This window comes from Durio zibethinus, unplaced genomic scaffold (assembly GCF_047325235.1).
Source record: "Durio zibethinus cultivar Kanyao isolate XHJ-2024 unplaced genomic scaffold, ASM4732523v1 HiC_scaffold_181, whole genome shotgun sequence".
NCBI lineage: Eukaryota > Viridiplantae > Streptophyta > Magnoliopsida > Malvales > Malvaceae > Durio > Durio zibethinus.
The window spans coordinates 17,501-32,500 of record NW_028322804.1 but is presented as its reverse complement, the minus strand read 5'-3'; the positions used below and the strand labels follow the sequence as shown (position 1 = coordinate 32,500).

Genomic DNA, 15,000 nt, shown 5'->3' with positions numbered 1-15,000 from the left:
ATTGCATTCAATTGGATGGTACCAACGAAATCGAGTGCTAATCCCCATTTCTTATTGAATTAACCGATCAACTTGCTGTCGAAGATTTTTTTTATTAGAAAATTTTCGAAAAAAAAAATTGACATATTTCACTTTATTTTATTATGAGAATAAATCCTACTACTTCTGTTCCTGGAGTTTCCACGCTTGAAAAAGAAAATCTGGGACGTATTTCTCAAATCATCGGTCCAGTACTGGATGTAGCCTTTCCCCCGGGCAAGATGCCTAATATTTACAACGCTTTGGTAGTTAAGGGTCGAGATACCATCGGTCAACAAATTAATGTAACTTGTGAGGTACAGCAATTATTAGGAAACAATCGAGTTAGAGCTGTAGCTATGAGCGCTACAGATGGTCTAATGAGAGGAATGGAAGTGATTAACACGGGAGCTCCTCTAAGTGTTCCAGTCGGCGGAGCGACCCTAGGACGAATTTTTAACGTGCTTGGGGAGCCCGTTGATAATTTAGGTCCTGTAGATACTCGCACAACATCCCCTATTCATAACCTGCGCCCGCTTTCATACAATTAGATACAAAATTATCTATTTTTGAAACAGGAATTAAAGTAGTCGATCTTTTAGCTCCTTATCGTCGTGGAGGAAAAATCGGACTATTTGGGGGAGCTGGGGTAGGTAAAACAGTACTCATTATGGAATTGATCAACAACATTGCCAAAGCTCATGGGGGTGTATCCGTATTTGGCGGAGTAGGTGAACGTACTCGTGAAGGAAATGATCTTTACATGGAAATGAAAGAATCTGGAGTAATTAATGAACAAAATCTTGCGGAATCAAAAGTGGCTTTAGTCTACGGTCAGATGAATGAACCGCCAGGAGCTCGTATGAGAGTTGGGTTGACTGCCCTAACTATGGCGGAATATTTCCGAGATGTTAATAAACAAAACGTACTTCTATTTATAGACAATATCTTCCGTTTTGTCCAAGCGGGATCCGAAGTATCTGCCTTATTGGGTAGAATGCCTTCCGCTGTGGGTTATCAACCCACCCTTAGTACCGAAATGGGTTCTTTACAAGAAAGAATTACTTCTACCAAGGAGGGATCCATAACTTCTATTCAAGCAGTTTATGTACCCGCGGATGATTTGACCGACCCTGCCCCTGCCACAACATTTGCGCATTTAGATGCTACTACCGTACTATCAAGAGGATTAGCTGCCAAAGGTATCTATCCAGCGGTAGATCCTTTAGACTCAACGTCAACTATGCTCCAACCTCGAATCGTTGGAAAGGAACATTATGAAACTGCGCAAAGGGTTAAGCAAACCTTACAACGTTACAAAGAACTTCAGGACATTATAGCTATCCTGGGGTTGGACGAAGTGTCCGAAGAGGATCGCTTAACCGTAGCAAGAGCGCGAAAAATTGAGCGTTTCTTATCACAACCCTTTTTCGTAGCGGAAGTATTTACTGGTTCCCCGGGGAAATATGTTGGCCTAGCAGAAACAATTAGAGGATTTCAATTGATCCTTTCCGGAGAATTAGACGGTCTTCCTGAACAGGCCTTTTATTTGGTAGGTAACATCGATGAAGCTACTGCGAAGGCTACGAACTTAGAAATGGAGAGCAAATTGAATAAATGACCTTAAATCTTTGCGTACTCACCCATAATCGAATTGTTTGGGATTCAGAAGTGAAAGAAATCATTTTATCTACTAATAGCGGACAAATTGGCGTATTACCAAATCACGCGCCTATTGCCACAGTTGTAGATATAGGTATTTTGAGAATACGCCTTAACGACCAATGGTTAACGATGGCTCTGATGGGTGGTTTTGCTAGAATAGTCAATAATGAAATCACTATTTTTGGAAAGGATGCGGAAAAGGGGTAGTGACATTGGATCCACAAGAAGCTCAGCAAGCTCTTGAAATAGCGGAAGCTAACTTGAGGAAAGCTGAAGGCAAGAGGCAAACAATTGAGGCAAATCTAGCTCTCAGATGGGCTAGGACACGAGTAAAGGCTATCAACGCGATTTCGTAACTAGTTGGTTAATCGAAAGAATTTCCGTATAAACAGAACTTTCGTTTCTACATCCCATTTTTATTCTGCTGATTAAATAGAATCAAATACAATCAAAAGTGAAATAGTGAAATTTGATCTAACGAAAAATTTGAAAATTGAAAACGGAAATAGAATAGGATGAAAAAGATAGAAAATCAATAAAAGAAGGTGGGTAGAAAAACTTATTAGACACCGGGATCAATGGTATCTAATAAGTTCTACCTACTATTGGATTTGAACCAATGACTCCCGCCGTATGAAAGCAATACTCTAACCACTGAGTTAAGTAGGTCATTTATTATCATAAGGAATCATAAAGAGAAAGAAAAGGGACCTATCACATCGATGGATTATAAATCCGATATTACTTCTAAGCAATACCAATCAAACCGACCAAAAAGGTCATGATTATGATGTTGGATCATGTAATATTCATCTTGACAAGAAATTATCTAAATAATATGATAAAATATGTATCACAAACACAAGGGCTATAGCTCAGTTAGGTAGAGCACCTCGTTTACACGCGCGCCAATGTTTTTCAGGGGAGTCTATCATGCAATCAAAAAAAATTGATCCTTTTGAGAAATCGATGTCTTACTCCATTACTTTGAAGGAACAAAACAAGAGAACAATAGCCTGACAAATGGTTTGGTTCGATTCGGGTGCCGTTTAGGCAGGAGCAGGATCCGAATCGAACCTATCATTGATTTGAGATATTGATAGGGCGAATACCCAGTCTATTCAATGCTAGGCATAATGAGTATAAGGACCTCAAAAATTCTCTTTTCGTCCTATGAATCTTAAGGTGTATGAAGTTTCATCTTTGATTTTTTAATCAGGATGATAGAGACTTCATTTAACTTAGGTTGATCTAGGCCAGAAGCAGACCTACGTCAAGATAAACTTTCCCTTCTTTGAAACACTTTGGTAGTGCTCCTGTATCAGTAATGAATCAGAGCACATGGAACCATCTTCCTTTTTTTTCTAAGAGAAAAAATATATATATGGTAGACTAACTGATATTTCTATCAGTTAATGAAAGAGCCCAATGCAAAAAAATGCATGTTGGGTCTTTGAAATAGGTCGAATCATTTTGATAATAATCAGTTCGATCTGTTTTACCGAGAAGGTCTACGGTTCGAGTCCGTATAGCCCTATATTTTATATTTTTATTTTATATTTTATTAATTTTTATATTTTATTAATTTTTATATTTTATTAATTTTTATATTTTATTAATTTAAAATATTTATTAAATTAATAAAAAAATATTTATTAAATTAATAAAAATGAAATGAAAATAATATTCTTAAAACTAAAGCAAACTAAAACAATAAAGAATATCCAAATACAAATAAAAAAAGTTGTATAGTTTTTTTCCTAATTATTGTATTCTTTGTTGATTGGAACTGGTCGCTTCCAGTTGCTTGGTTAAAATCATTCCCATAAGCTCGCTCACAGGGAGATCGCTCAGAAACTGAAAACAAAAGCGCATTTCAACAGAATCTCATAAATATATATAATATATATTAAATATATATATATAGATAATATATATATAGATAATATCTATAAAAAGATATAATATCTATAAAATATAGATAGAAAATAAAAAATGTATTCTATATATAACTATATATAAATTTATTCTATATTCTATATATAACTATATAATATACTATATAATATATATATAAATTTATTCTATATTCTATATATATTCTATATATATAATAGATAATAAGATAATAGAAAAGAGAAAAGGTTTTTTTTTTTTTTTTTTATTTCTAATACATATTAGATATTAGTTATATATTAGAATTCCTTTTATTTAGAAAAATACGAAATGAAGTGAAAACAAAAAAGTTTTACTTGTTTTGGATTTGTATAGTATTCTACTATACTATATAGTAATAGTATAAATATCTATGTAATAGTATAAATGTAATAGTATAAATATCTATTTATACTATTACTATACAAATTAGTACTATATCGAATACAAATTAGTACTATATCGAAATTAAATCGAAATAAGTGAAATGTAAATAGGATTAATTCCAATCAATAAATCTTAAAACGCAACAGCAAACAAACGAAACTAGACGATTCGATCAAACTGAATTGTTGGTTTGACTAAACAAACAGTTGTGGATGACTTGACAATGAATTCCAGGTCGAATCGACTAATCCGGTCTATTTTTCACATTCATAGGAGTTCGTCTATGTTTCTGCTTTACGAATATGATATTTTCTGGGCATTTCTAATAATATCAAGTGCTATTCCTATTTTGGCATTTCTAATTTCTGGAGTTTTAGCCCCGATTAGAAAGGGTCCAGAAAAACTTTCTAGTTATGAATCGGGTATAGAACCAATGGGCGATGCTTGGTTACAATTTCGAATCCGTTATTATATGTTTGCTCTAGTTTTTGTTGTTTTTGATGTTGAAACGGTTTTTCTTTATCCATGGGCAATGAGTTTCGATGTATTGGGGGTACCCGTATTCATAGAAGCTTTAATTTTCGTGCTTATCCTAATTGTTGGTTCAGTTTATGCATGGCGAAAAGGAGCATTGGAATGGTCTTAGTTCCTGAATATTCAGATAATAAAAAGAAAGAAAAAAGTAAAAATAATAATAACATTGAGTATGAATTCCATTGAATTTCCCTTACTTGATCGAACAACCCAAAACTCAGTTATTTCAACTACATTAAATGATCTTTCAAATTGGTCAAGACTCTCCAGTTTATGGCCGCTTCTTTATGGTACCAGTTGTTGCTTCATTGAATTTGCTTCATTAATAGGCTCACGATTCGACTTTGATCGTTATGGGCTGGTCCCAAGATCGAGTCCTAGACAAGCGGACCTAATTTTAACAGCTGGAACAGTAACAATGAAAATGGCTCCCTCTTTAGTGAGATTATATGAACAAATGCCCGAACCTAAATATGTTATTGCTATGGGCGCGTGTACAATTACAGGAGGGATGTTCAGTACTGATTCTTATAGTACTGTTCGGGGAGTCGATAAGCTAATTCCTGTGGATGTCTATTTGCCGGGCTGTCCCCCTAAACCCGAGGCAGTTATAGATGCTATAACAAAACTTCGTAAGAAAATATCTCGCGAAATCTATGAAGATCGAATTAGATCTCAACAGGGGGATCGGTGTTTTACTACCAATCACAAGTTTTGTCTTGTACGCAGTACTCATACTGGAAATTATAATCAAGGATTACTCTATCAACCACCATCTACTTCAGAGATTCCTCCTGAAACATTTTTCAACTACAAAAGTTCAATATCTTCCCACGAATTAGTGAATTAGGTAGGATTCAGAAACAGAATAACAAACAACGAATTAATCTTCATAAATTCGATTTCATCGTAAATGTGAAATACTTATCTTATACAAATTACAAATAAAAAAGAAAAGTGCGGGAGAGATAAAAAAGATGCAGGGCCGTTTGTCTGTTTGGCTAGTCAAACACGGGCTAGTTCATAGATCTTTGGGCTTCGATTACCAAGGAATAGAGACTTTACAAATAAAGCCCGAGGATTGGCATTCCATTGCTGTTATTTTATATGTATATGGTTACAATTATCTACGTTCCCAATGTGCTTATGATGTAGCACCAGGCGGACTGTTAGCCAGTGTGTATCATCTTACGAGAATAGAGTATGGTGTAGATCAACCGGAAGAAGTATGTATAAAAGTATTTGCTCCAAGGAGTAACCCTAGAATTCCGTCTGTTTTCTGGGTTTGGAAAAGTGCGGATTTTCAAGAACGAGAATCTTATGACATGTTGGGAATCTCTTATGAGAATCATCCACGACTGAAACGTATCTTAATGCCCGAAAGTTGGATAGGGTGGCCTTTACGTAAGGATTACATTGCCCCCAATTTTTATGAAATACAAGACGCTCATTGAATGATAAGAAACTAATTACAACTTCAAATATTCAAGGAATATTTGTACATTCTCTTCTAGCTCAAACGGAGGAATTGAGGTTTCATTCGTATTCTTATGGATAGGCTAATAAATAAAAAGAAATAAAAGACAATACATCATTGAAATTCTCGATTTTTGAAGATACCTTTTTATTTTATTTCGGACGAGCCGAGACAATAGGATGAACAACAAGGGTTCTATACCGTGAACTTTGTATCGCGCACATCACTTAGATGAACTCTAGAGAGTCACATAGAAAGGAATGAAGAAATGGAATATGAAAGAGAATACAAATAAATAAATGAAAGGGAATCGGATTCTATTTGTACTGTAGCTGAGATGAGTCTTGGTTATTTCTATCCTTGAACTCCTCTAGACCAGACTTTTGGTTGGGCCTTTCAACCAACTATTTTAATCTTTTTTTTTAATTAAATATGTATGAAGTATTAACATTCTTTTTGAATGTGAGGAGCCACAGCGTGAACAAATAAAAAAGAAGAGGAAAGATAATGAAATTTTTTTCTTTTACTACATTATTTATTTTTTTTACTACATTATAATTATAATAGACTCTTTGCTCATCTAAAAAATAGAAACAAAAAAAAAAAAAAAAATAAATAAAGAGAGGGTTTACTTCCAGATAGCTAGCTAGATAAGTATGTATTATGTCGATCTATATCAATTAATTTGTAGAGTAGATACTCATACAAATTAATCATACGCCGAGAACCAGATTTGAACTGGTGACACGAGGATTTTCAGTCCTCTGCTCTACCAACTGAGCTATCCCGACCATTACCGACGCATTATCCTCATAATACTAGATGACTTGGGTCTATGTCACTTAAAAATGAAAACAAAAAAAAAAACGAAAAAGTATTAAATTAAAAGGGGAATTTCTTGGATCTTTAAAAGGAAGACTTTGTAAATTTCAGTATGAGTAATGATATGGATTATGAATCATTCAAATAGGTATTCCTTGCTCAAGGGTGTTGATTTGTACGTATATCATATATATATCACAATATATCATATCACAAGACTTGTGATAAGAGAACAAAATTCTGCTAGGATACGCTTGTAAAATGGAAAAGAATAGGATGAATGAGAAACATAAGGAACTTTGAACCACTAACAAAAAGGGTAGGATAAAATAAATAGATAGCAAACGGGCTTTTTGGGGTTGGGGATAGAGGGACTTGAACCCTCACGATTTTTAAAGTCGACGGATTTTCCTCTTACTATAAATTTCATTGTTGTCGGTATTGATATTGACATGTAGAACGGGACTCTATCTTTATTCTCGTCCGATTAATCAGTTTTTCAAAAGATTTATCAGACTATGGAGTGAATGATTTGATTAATGAATATTCTATTCGATTCTTTCTTCAACTTGGAATCGATTCACAACAATTCTTTTTATTTTTCATATAAATTGATTTTGCATATAAATAAAAAAAATACGGGTTCGAGTCGTCTTTTTTGGTTTTTCATTAGTATACCTATTTATTTTATATTTTATATAGGTATATCTTGCATCCTTTCTGGAGTTTCGATATAAGGATTCCTTTACCAACAGTCAACCCCATTTGTTAGAATAGCTTCCATTGAGTCTCTGCACCTATCCCTTTTTTATTATTCTCGCTTGTTGAACCTTTGTTTATTTTCGTAAAATAATAGGATTTGGCTCAGGATTGCCCATTTTTCATTCCGGGGTTTCTCTGAATTTGAAAGTTATCACTTAGTAGGTTTCCATACCAAGGCTCAATCCAATCCAATTAAGTCCGTAGCGTCTACCAATTTCGCCATATCCCCTTTGTGTCTTGAGATTAGGATCTCATTAGGATGCACTTCCTTCCCCCTTTCTCCTTCCCTTCCTTTCCCCTTTCTTTCATTTATTTATTTTCTTTCTTTTTATGCGAAAACCGTTGAATTTAGTATTGAATTTAGTAGATATAGATACTGATTCTTATATCGAAGGGTCTTTACCTATTTTATTTCTTGTTTGTTTATCTTCTTTCGTCTCTATCGGAGACCCGTATTTATTTGGTCCAATCAGAAAATATTTTATCATTTCTGTATTCGCAATTCAATATAGATGGATATTCCATAACATATATATGCCCCCCTTACTCTCAGTTTTCTCAGGCAATTTACTCGAACGGTCGATTTTTTTTTTTTTTTTCGTCTTAGCTTCCGCCTTTATGAATGAAAACAAAAGAAAGGAGTCTCTCATCTCTCATTATGATCTGGATTTCATTTCTATGGGTTGCATCTTTTCTTTTTTCTTTAATTTTATTTTTATTCTTATTCTTTTATTAGACTATCCTATATAACCATAATAAGATAACTAAAAAAATAAAAATAAAAATGAAAATTGAATTTATTCATTATTAAAATTTATTCATTTTAAAATTTATTCATTATTAATTATTTATTTTCTAGTATAATAGCATAATAGCTAGAACTAATTATTCCATTCATTTCTATTTCGACTTCGAAGATAATTCGAATTAGTTAGTCTAAAAAACAAAGTTTCATTCTAATTATTTAGACTTATAACGTATCATTTATATAATGATAATATATATATAAATTATATATAAATATAAATTATATATAAATGCATAAAAATATTTTCACTATAATTATCTAATTATTAGACTCTATTTATAATTCTAAACTAAATATAAATAAATTAAATATATATTAAATCTATATTAAATATAAATAAATATTAAATATAAATAAATTAAATCTATATTAAATCTATCTATCTATATTAAAATTAAATCTATCTATTAAATTAAATCTATATCTATATCTATATAAAAAAAAAAAATTATATATAATTTAAATGTAAAATATACTAAAAATATACTAAAAAATACTAAAAATATAAAATAAAAAATATAGTAATATTATACTTAGTATACTAATATTATACTAATATATATATAATACTAAATTATATATATAATACTAAATAGAATATAATACTAAATAGAATAGAATACTAAATAGAATAGACTAATAGAATAAAGATAACATATAATAAAATAAATATAAAATAAAAATATATAATATAGAGATAAATAATAAATAATTATAAAAATTATAAATATATTTATAATTTATTTTTATAATTTTTATAATTATAATAAAATTAGAATTAAATTATAATAATATTATTATAATTTAATATTATTAAATATAATGTTATTAAATATTAATATGATTAAATTAAAATATGATTAAATTAAAATATCATTTTTAATATGATTAAAATATAATCAAATAGAATGATTAAAATATAATCAAATAGAATTATATTATTCTATTCTTAATTATTATATTCTATCAATATTAGATTGAATATTAGATTGAATCTACCATTATTATATATTATTATATATTATTATATATCATTATATTAAATATGATTATATTAAATATGGCATAAATTATGTATGGCATAAATATGGCATTTAAAATTTAAAATTCTAGTTTTTCTAAATTCTAGTCTATAATTCATATTAATAATTCATAGTAATTATGAATAACTAATAGATAGTTAATAGATAAGATCGTAATAGTTTGCTGAATTCCTATGGATACAAAATTTCTATTATTTGAGCCCGCTTAGCTCAGAGGTTAGAGCATCGCATTTGTAATGCGATGGTCATCGGTTCGATTCCGATAGCCGGCTTTCTCTATTTGTTTGCTTTTTTACTTTTTTACATGATTGATAATGTTTTTTTGAAATCAAAGAACATTGAAAAAGCTTTTTCCCCTTTTCTTTCCAAAGGTCAACGATCCGTTTATTATGTCGTAGAAACTTTCAATTAGGAATAAAATTGGAGGAGTTAGATCTTTGCAGAATAAATCAAGAAAAAAAAAAAGGAAACTTTTTTTGGTTTAATTTTTAGATTTTAATTTTTATATTTTATATTTAATATATATTTTATATTTAATATATTTATATATTATATATATTTTATTTTAATTTCTATTTTTTGTATACATTATATACAATATACATTATATACAATACAAAAAAGTATGGATATTGATCCAATTCATCTCATTAATATTTGTAGTACAATCCTTCAGTCGATTTCGCTTCATTTAGTTCAGTTTTAATTTAGGTTTATGAAATTTCAATAAAATTCAAATTAATAAGGAGTCTTTATGTCGCGTTACCGAGGGCCTCGTTTCAAAAAAATACGCCGTCTGGGGGCTTTACCGGGACTAACTAGTAAAAGTCCTAGAGCCGGAAGCGATCTTAGAAACCGATCGCGCTCCGGTAAAAAATCTCAATATCGTATTCGTTTAGAAGAAAAACAAAAATTGCGTTTTCATTATGGCCTTACAGAACGACAATTACTTAAATACGTTCGTATTGCCAGAAAAGCAAAAGGGTCAACAGGTCAGGTTTTACTACAATTACTTGAAATGCGTTTGGATAACATCCTTTTTCGATTAGGTATGGCTTCAACTATTCCTCAAGCCCGCCAATTAGTTAACCATAGACATATTTTAGTTAATGGTCGTACAGTAGATATACCAAGTTATCGCTGCAAACCCCGAGATATTATTTCAGCGAGGGATGAACAAAAATCTAGAACTCTGATTCAAAATTATCTTGATTCATCCACCCATGAGGAATTACCAAAGCATTTGACCCTTCACACATTACAATATAAAGGATTAGTCAATCAAATAATAGATAGGAAATGGGTCGGTTTGAAAATAAATGAATTGCTTGTCGTAGAATATTATTCTCGTCAGACTTAAACCTAACTAAAATAACAAAACAAGGGTTCTGCTCCCTTTTCACCTGAGTTAAGGTTAAGTAAAGGAAGACAGGGTAAGGGATTTGATTCGGAAATTTTATTTTTCTCCTATTCATGTATGATAGATCCGTAGGTAGATTTTCATCCCCTGTACGCTATTTTACGTATTCCGTATTAAAAAGAAATTGGGAATAGAGAATCTATATCAAAGAAGGGTCTAACTCTTTAGTATCTGTTCTTATTTGATTTGATACATTGTAGTCAGTTACATTGGCGAATTAGGTGAAGGTGCGGAAAGAGAGGGATTCGAACCCTCGGTAAACAAAAGTCTACATAGCAGTTCCAATGCTACGCCTTGAACCACTCGGCCATCTCTCCTACATAATTATTATGGCCGATAACCCGAGCGAATAGCGAGTTATTCATATTAGATTGTTCGAGAGGTACGAACAATATCAATTCTAACTAGAAAACTAGCTATAAAAATAGAAAACTTTTCATCACTTTTTTCAGCACTTTTTCTTTAGCCTCCCGACTCGAAGAAATTTTTTTGTGAGGGGGCTGTTAAAAATAAATAATATAATACGATAAACATATACCATATATATCTATTCATGTTTGCGAAAAAGGCACTCCCATCTTTTTTCTGATATTTCTACCGGACTGGATTAAATCAATGAATTGAAACGAATCAAATCAATCGATTGGTTTTTTTTTTTTAGACTATGCTTAATGGATATTTTTAGTTCATAATTCTCTTTAGACTCTAATTCCCCATTTCTATAAGAATTCTAAAATTCTTTTCCAGTTTTAGATCTCTCAACAACAACCTCTTACTCTGTAAATCTATTACAAATTCATAAATCCTCTAAGGGATTTTTATATTTGATTATATGTTGTATACCTGCTATGCACAAAACACAAAAAAGGGCAGTTATTTTATTTTCATCATAGAACGATTATTCGATTATTTTTCCTCTTTTTATCATAATTTAATCAAAACTTCTCTAATTTTGCTAATCTATCCTAATCCGTAGGATAAATTTTTTGATTCTTCAACTTCGATGAAATCGTAATAATTCTTTTTTCTTTTTATATTTTATTCTTATACTAATAAATTCTTATACTAATAAATTTGGATGAAATAAAATAGGATTCAAATATTTCTTTTTTTTTTTTTTTCTTGATTCCTGCCAAAAAAATTGAAGTAAAGTAGAGGGCTATATCTTTTTTTTTTTTTTTTTTATGGAATGGGTCTGCTTTTATGTTATTTCGTACTGTACGCTTCCTTTGTTTGTGAGATCCTTTTTTTTTTCTCACGAAGGGGTAATGAAAAGAGTTATAGAATGGATTGCTACCTATGCCTAGATCGCGGATAAATGGAAATTTTATTGATAAGACCTTTTCAATCGTAGCCAATATCTTATTACGAATAATTCCGACAACTTCAGGAGAAAAAGAGGCATTTACTTATTACAGAGATGGTGCGATTTGATTATTATTATATAATTATAATTATTTTATATATTTTAATTATTTTATATATATTTTTTTTTTTATTTTTATTTTACCGCTCTTAGTCTTAGGAAAAAGACACATGATTCGGAATAGAAAAAAAAAAAAAAAGACTATTGAAAAAAAAAAAGAAATCTACGCTTGTTGAAGGTGAAGTTTATAAATAAAGCAATTCCTTCTGTCGTGTATCCCCGATTAATGCAACCTCAGATGCTTCAATTGTTGATTCGAGTATTGAGCGAAAGGTTACACCTATGGGTCTGTATTGTGGGTCAACCCTACTACACTAGTACCAATAGGCGGCATAGAGGAAGAAGCACTACATCTAGGAATCAACAACACGAAAACTTTGTTATTGTTATAAAGGATTCCCTTTCCTTATCGGGATCGGAACTAAGAGAAATGGTTGGGACAACAAACATCCATCTTGTTCGTACTTTGGATACCCATATAACCATCGAAGATTGTTGAAGTGACTAATTCCTGGAAATTAAGGAGCGTTGAGAACAAAGAAATTGTTGGAGTTTACTTTATTTATCTAGTACGAACACGCTTGATGGTAAGAAAAGATCTTTTGCAAGAGGGTTGGCTAGAGATTTCTTGTAAAAACATTAGCCCCGCTCAGTTCATAATGACAATATTTCGACCTTTTTTTTAATTCCATGGATTATTCTCATTATGCACATAAAGGAGGAGCCGTATGAGGTGAAAATCTCACGTACGGTTTTGGAACGGAGAATTCGTTGAATCGAATGACGACCGTAACGGATGTCGGCTCAATCCGAAGGAAATTATGCGGAAGCCTTACAGAATTATTATGAAGCTATGCGACTAGAAATTGATCCCTATGATCGAAGTTATATACTCTATAACATAGGCCTTATCCACACAAGTAACGGAGAACATACAAAAGCTTTAGAATATTATTTTCGAGCACTAGAACGAAACCCGTTCTTACCACAAGCTTTTAATAATATGGCTGTGATCTGTCATTACGTGCGACTATCTCCACTATAGAAATAAAAAAAAAAAGGAAAGAAAGAGCAAATACGCTAGTAAATAAATACGCTAGTAAATAAAATAGGCTTTCTACATATTGCATCGTCCAAAAAACGATTTTTATCAGCTGTAACAAAAAAAGAAAAAAAAAAAAGAAACTTCATAGAAGTCAAAATATGAAGAAATATATATGCCTAGATACTTTATTCTATGGATAAAGGATCTAATTGATAGAGGAAGCACCGTAAAGATCAATTAGCGAGGTTTTGGGCCGATACAATAAAAATAAATAAGAACTGCTTATTTATGTCATGATATGAGATAAAAATTAGGAATCAACTTATGTAATAGAGCCGATCCCCTAAGTTATTGAGCAGCGGTGTAGCATCAGATCCCAAAGACAGTAAGTCTTTTTTATGAGGAAGAAGTCTTTTTCAAGGATTCTATATAAATTTATATATGATATGAAACCGAGATAGTTACCTTTCAGAAAAATCTAACGGACGATAATCCCGAAACGCCTATGCTTTATTTTTCTGAAGGTGGGAGAAAAGATAAAACTCATTATTAATTTAATCCAAATTAAAGTTTGAAACTCATGTAATTAACCTCTTTTGGTTAACCCGAGACAAATCGATAGGATCTATGAGAAATCTCATTCAATTGGATATATGGTAGGGTAAAAAAATGGGACACCAAAAGAATTGACTGCCGAGCCGTATGAGGTAGGAAACTCTCAAGTACGGTTCTAAGGGAAGGAATTGACCCGCCTATTCCGACCGGGGAGAACAGGCCATTCGACAGGGGGATTCTGAAATAGCGGAGGCTTGGTTCGATCAAGCCGCTGAGTATTGGAAACAGGCTATAGCGCTTACTCCTGGTAATTATATTGAAGCGCAGAATTGGTTAAAGATCACGAGGCGTTTCGAATAAGAACAAGAGCTCTCTGTTTATTTATTATTTTCGGATTAGAAATTCTAATTAGAAATTAGAAAATTCTATTACTATTAAATTCTATTCTTATTCTATTAAATCCATTTAATTAAATTACCTTACCATTAAAATTATTAAATTAGATTTTTTATTCATATTCAATTTGAATCTTTAAATATTAAAAAATATTAATTTAATTGGAATTGTTAATTGTGTAATTGTTTGTTTTTGTTGGACCCATCGGTCAGATCATTTCTCTCTCTCTGGGAAAAACCAATCAAAGAATTTCATTATATCCTTTCTAAAATCGTTCTATTTCGTCTGATATTTCGTAAGGATAAGTAATACACGGATATAGCAAAATAAAAAATATTTTCTTTTCTGCTTCTATTAAAACGAATAAAAACCCCTCGAATGACTCAATATCAATACTGGAGTATCCCTTAGTAATGAATGCTCACGCGAGTTGGGATAGAGTAATATTCCTTGTTCTATCTATGTAAGACAAAAAAAACTCCATCTAGGAACTTCTAATTAAGATAGGAATACAATACACAGGTTGCACAAAAAAATTGTTTTTGCACCAATGTAAGTAAAGTCCGGAAAAGGTTTTATAAGATTAAAAAAGGTCCGTTGAGCGCCTCATGGATATGTCATAATAGATCCGAACACTTGCCCCGGATCGACTTCCAGATCATAATTGCTCTAGTGAATAACTAAAGAAAAAATGGATAGATAAAAAA

The 15,000-nt window shown here is 31.4% G+C and overlaps 3 non-coding genes across 3 annotated transcripts; 1 reads left to right on the top strand and 2 right to left on the bottom strand.

Moving 5' to 3' along the window:
* Positions 1-6,734: 6,734 nt before the first annotated feature.
* Positions 6,735-6,807, bottom strand: TRNAF-GAA (transfer RNA phenylalanine (anticodon GAA)). Its single transcript has one exon. It is a non-coding gene; the product is annotated as a tRNA-Phe (tRNA).
* Positions 6,808-9,650: 2,843 nt separating this feature from the next.
* TRNAT-UGU (transfer RNA threonine (anticodon UGU)) lies at positions 9,651-9,723 on the top strand. Its single transcript has one exon. It is a non-coding gene; the product is annotated as a tRNA-Thr (tRNA).
* Positions 9,724-11,101: 1,378 nt separating this feature from the next.
* Positions 11,102-11,188, bottom strand: TRNAS-GGA (transfer RNA serine (anticodon GGA)). The gene has a single exon. It is a non-coding gene; the product is annotated as a tRNA-Ser (tRNA).
* Positions 11,189-15,000: the final 3,812 nt, after the last annotated feature.